The 5,787-nt window shown below is 38.2% G+C and overlaps 1 long non-coding RNA gene across 1 annotated transcript; it reads left to right on the top strand.

Moving 5' to 3' along the window:
* Positions 1–694: 694 nt before the first annotated feature.
* LOC144308763 (uncharacterized) lies at positions 695–5,098 on the top strand. The gene is made up of 3 exons (XR_013375086.1): positions 695–934; positions 3,076–3,185; positions 4,573–5,098. It is a non-coding gene; the product is annotated as an uncharacterized LOC144308763 (long non-coding RNA).
* Positions 5,099–5,787: the final 689 nt, after the last annotated feature.

Genomic DNA, 5,787 nt, shown 5'->3' with positions numbered 1-5,787 from the left:
TGAGCTGCCCAGTTAATATATATATATATAATATTATATAAAATATATATTATAAAATATATAAATTATATATATTCTATATATTTAATATATATAAATATTTATATTTGTATATAAATATATCCAAATATATATATATGTTGTATATCCAAAATATATATATATTATATACCTAGAAAAAACCTTATTAAAATAATTTGCCTTGACATAGGAAAAATAAGTTGGGCTTCCAAATATTCAAATTGATAATTAAGAGCTGTCTAAAATATCCAACACCTTTAAGCTCTGTAAAGTAACTATCAAAATGGTTAGGTACTAGCATTGAGAATATCCACAATTACGCCATCATGATGAAATATTAAGAAAGCCTGCCAAGACAGAACTGAAAGATGTCAAATGGAAAAAAAACACCATTCTCCTTCCCCAGGACAAATAATTCTCAGTCTGTGTTAAAATCAAAGGAAATTTCTCACTCGGTTCTTACAATCCTTTGTCCAGTTTTTGTGTCCGAAGGTAAAAACAGCTCTTCAATCTATGCTAGGAAAAAGGAACATGAAGTTCTATTGCTGTGGCAGCTGCCGTTGCTACTGATTTCATAACTCCTTGGCAGACACACAGCTGACCAGATTTGCTGATAAAATGTGAGGCATCTTAAATTGTTAATTTATTGAACACTATTCTTTAATAGCTATGGAAGACTTATTCACACTGTAGAAAATTTCTAAAAAATAGTCAAAAATGGACGAATTACGTTTAACGTTAAAGAATGCCAATATTTTAAAGGCTGATCTGATATGATCATTTCTGATATGGTGTGGAGAGTTTCCCTTTGTAACCTGAAGAAATAAAGGGAATGTGACACAAATGAAATGACGAAAATGCGTGGGACGCAACATCACCATTTAAGGCAACAATGTCAGCAAAGACAATTTAGGTAAGAACCACGGAAATGGAATAAAATTCAAGGAACATTTTTAAGAGCTACTACAAAGACTTTTGCTGGGGGTTTTAGAACAAGGAAACAGATGGGGGAAATAACTGTCTAATGTTTTTGTTAATGTAGCATAAAACCCCAATTATCTAGGCTGCTGGGGGAATCAGGTGTTTGGCTTAATTTTTTTGGTTAGCTGAGTTACTCTAAGACCCAATAGTATCTCAGCCATTGTTGTTGGAAATTGTTCCAAGGCTATTGAATAGCACCTAGGGATTGTAAATTGAATTTTCCTTTGTGGACCTTCAAGTGCCTTAACGTGGATTTTTCTTTGTGGATGTTGCAGTGTTCTTCAAGGTCTTCCATTCTAATCGGGCACGACTCTAATGGTAGACATGGGCTCGAGAGTGAACCTAGGGTACAACGGGATATTCTTTAAAAAATAAATATATAATGTGAATTTCTTTTCAATTGATTTCCCTCCTTCTTTTAAAGCCCTGGCCTCCTATGCAGGCGGTGAAGGTGATTATCTTCTAGACATAATGTGGGGGTTCTTAGAGATTCTCCTGACTCCTAAAATGTTCTTAGCCACACTGAACACCATTAGAGATGTAGTAATTTGAAAGTATAAATTAATCATTTTAAAATACAATCATCTCTGGAAGGGCTGAAAATTGATTTGTTTATACCATAGTTTAAATTGATCTGATCAAACTGCTTTCTATCAGATAGCTACCTGAGTTCTGTAAATAGATGAAATGGGGCTTTTAATTGGGAAAGGGATTTTAGAGCATATAGGATTTCCAGAGAATCATACAGTGCCTACATAATTAATGAAAGGACAGACCGACCCTTATTAGGAAGTGTTTTTAAATTCCTCCTCATTAAAGTTCCAATGCTAAATTATCATGCTATTTTGAGATTGCCCCTTGTACTCAACATTATCCTTTAACACACTACATATTCTGTGATGGCAGGGACCATATCCTTCATAGCACTCATCATATTCGTATGACTAATTAATAAGTGAGTTAGGCTTTACCATTATATTCACTGTGCTTAGGACAGTCCCTGATATAGAGGAGACATTCCATAAATATCTGTTGAAAGAATAAATGATGTGAAAATATTTGTGAACAGTAAACAGAGATAAGAGGGATTTTTATAAATAGCAATTGGTATTATTATTATTACTCTTTAAAAAGTACTCTGCGTACTTATAAAGGACAAAATTGAGGTTCAGAGGTGTTACATATATTCGTAACACCCTGGACTTTTCCTTCATAAAATTTTTCATAATATCTTATTGAATAATATTTGTTTATTGTTAGTATATGCTCCAGAGGCTAATGTAGTTTCATTTATGCTATATCATAAAACCTACATGAGTACCTACCGTAAGTAATTTCTTGACAAATATCGGTTGAATAAACCAATGATTAAAATTTCACCGATAGCATTAACCACCTTGTACAAGTTTTAAAAGAAAGGGGCAGAGGGAAGCCTGGGTAGCTCAGTGGTTTAGTGCCACCTTCAGCCCAGGGCGTGATCCTGGAGACCCGGGATGGAGTCCCATGTCGGGCTCCCTACATGGAGCCTGCTTCTCCCTCTGCCTGTGTCTCTGCCTTTCTCTCTCTCTCTCTTTTTCTGTGTGTCTCTTATGAACAAATAAATAAATAAAATCTTTAAAAAAGATAAAAGGGACAGAAATATTTCAGGATATGCCATGTGTTCATGATTAAAATGTCCATTTACAAATGATACTTTTACTCCATCCAATGTCATGCAACAACCACATTACTGGATTTCTGAGATGGTACGTAGTCTACGGGATGGGGCATAGAAGAGCTAAAACAATTTACATGAAATTAATAAAGAGTATGAATTTGAGCTATCCTGGAAGGTATATCCTATACTTCAGGATATTTCAGCATTGATTTTACTCTGTACAACCAAATGGATTGCTCACAAGAGTTTAATAGACATTTTACAATATACAGTTGGCATAGCTATATAGTATATACCATAATTATATATATTTACATAACCTGTATTTATATAACCTGTAACCTACCATCTTATAGTATATATTGTCAAATAATTCGGGCCCATTTGACATGCAACAAACTCTGATTGTCATCTAGACTCCAAACTTGGATTTCGAGACAAAACTGGGTAATCCACAGCCCTTGGATTCCAGTCATCTACAGTCTATGGAGAAAGACAGATGCATACACAACTACAATGGTGCAAGGTATGGTATAAGAGATGTGTGTAAAACCTATTTTTGGAACAATTCATTCTTCTTGAGTGGGGCGAAGTGAATGGCGGTCAAAGAAATTAAGAGAGAGGAGGTATTATACTCCAGTATAATAAATAAATAAATACAGTATTATTATACTGGAGTCCAGTTATACTGGACTTTGAAGGATGAGTGAAAGAATCGTAGGGATATTAGTCAGAGCCATGAAAGAGTACTGTATATTTGGAAGAGTTACAGGAGATTACAACATATATACCATAGCCAAGTTTTGAAGGGCCTTTTATATCAAGCTAAGAAGTTTGAACTTCATCCAAAGGCTAGTGGCGAGCTGCTCGGTGTGTGAAAAGCTGGAGACTAACAGGGGCAAACTGTTTTGGTTTGATCACTCTGACAGCGTGGATGATGCTTCGGGGAAGAAGGAGAAAAACTGGATGGAGGATACAAGGTTATTTTAATAACCCAAGTGAGGAAAAAAAAAAATAACCCAAGTGAGACATGACGAGAACTGAAATCAGGGATGTGGCAAGGATGATAAAGAGGAAAAGAGGAATGAAAGACGGAAGAGAGTTTTAGTGATTTCTGGGGATGGATTTATTGGTTTCAATAGAGTCAGCTCACATTTTATTCTAAATTCCATGTTACACTGCCTTTTTCTTTAACTTCAATAAACATTACTGATAGTTAACTGACACACAAGATTCTGTGCTTGGCTCTACGTTAATAAGCCAATAATGCATATACGCTTTGCCCGCAAAGCTCACTGGTGCCAAATAAACTGTATTCAGTACAGTGGTTATGATAATAGCTTACTATAAGTTATGGGATAATAACGATTGATCAATTCAACTTGGAGATATCAGGGAATACTTCAAAAAGAAAATGCTGAAACTCCAGGAGTCTCTCAGGGAGAAAAGTTGAGAATGCCATCCCATATAGTTGGTATGCAGAAGGAATGAAATAGATGAAAGTCTGGGTCGTATTTTAAGGCCGCTGTATGCTGTGCCCTGGAACTTGGGTTTATTTTTTCTTTAGTTGTTATGAAAACTTGATTTCTTCTAAGAAAAAGACAGACTGGATCAGCTTTGGTTCTCAAAAGGTCTTAGGTTAGCATGTGGAGATCAGACTGGAGTAGCACAATCCTAGAAACCAGGAGACCAGTTAGGCAACCACTTTGGTAGTCCCAGAGAGAGGCAATGGGGCCTAGGTTAGGGTGATAGCAGTCAGGATAGAAAAGGGAGGATGAACTGGAGAGATAGGAATTAATTGGCTATTGGACTTGATATGATACACGAGGGACAAGGAAAACTCTAGAATGGCTCCTACTGATGTGGGAAACAAAGGCAAAAGAAAAGTCATTTCAATTAAAATCTCTTTACAGCTTGCAGCCCACTGATAGATCCCCAACACACCCAGAGCATGACCGTCCTCAGGCAACTCGTGGCCACCTTCGTACTTTCATGTTGAAAAGTCACCTCATCTTGGCAGCAGCTGGCCCCTCCATGTCCTGAAAGACTTCCTTCTGGATTCCTTGGAGACCTGCCCTGTCCCTCAACCCCACTAATTAAAAAATATACCATCACTCACTCTTCACAATCCCAGTATGGCTCTTTCTGCCCACAGGTCCTGTACCATGAAGAGGGAAAGGGTGAAGGGAGAGGTGGGAGCGATAGGAGGCCCCTGGGTCCCCTGACGGGGCTCCAGATCTATTCCTGGCAGGTGGAGCAGAACCAGAGAGAAGGGATGACGCAAGAATCTCAAGGCCACAAGCTTCCCAGCCAGTTCTCAGTAAAAGACTGCCACTAAAAGCCCTCAGTGGAAGCCCCTTGGGACTCCTCTCAGGCCAGAGAGCTTTTCTCTTTCCTCTCTGCTCTGACCTTCACTTAATAAACTTTCACTTCACTTCACCCTTTCGTGTTCTTGAGATTCATTCTTTGACTCCGTGAGACAAGAACGCTGCAACCCTGCAACACGACCAGCAGAGAATTTCTCTTAAATTATGTCATCCTAGAGGTGCCAACATGGAAGCAAGACGAATCTGACTGAAAAGACCAGTGTATGTTTATGGCTTTATTTTCTGCGAAATGATGTCCTTCGATGGCAAATGACATGGAAACACATAGCAGAATACCCTCAAGTACTATTTCTTGTTTATTTTTTAAGATGTATTTATTTTTATCGGGGTGGGGGGGCAGAAGGAAAGAGAGAGAGGGTCTTTCTGCGCTGAGCCTGCCAAGGGGCCCAATTTCACGACCCTGAGATTATGACCAAGGGTCAGGCACTTAACCAATTGAGCCACCCAGGCTCCTCCTCAAATACTATTTCTAAGTAGCATCATGATTGTGACACCCAAACTGAATTTTCAATTTAATCAAACTATAAGTAGCACCATGAACAATTTGTTTTTTTTTTTAAAGATTTTATTTATTTATTCATGAGAGACATACAGAGAAAGAGAGGCAGAGACACAGGCAGAGGGAGAAGCAAGCCTCATGCAGGGAGCCCAACGTGGGACTCGATCCCAGGTCCCCAGGATCACGCCCTGGGCGGAAGGCAGACGCTCAACCACTGAGCCACCCAGGCGTCCCAAACAATT

The sequence above is a fragment of the Canis aureus genome, chromosome X, assembly GCF_053574225.1.
Source record: "Canis aureus isolate CA01 chromosome X, VMU_Caureus_v.1.0, whole genome shotgun sequence".
NCBI lineage: Eukaryota > Metazoa > Chordata > Mammalia > Carnivora > Canidae > Canis > Canis aureus.
This window is presented reverse-complemented; position numbering and strand designations above follow the sequence as displayed.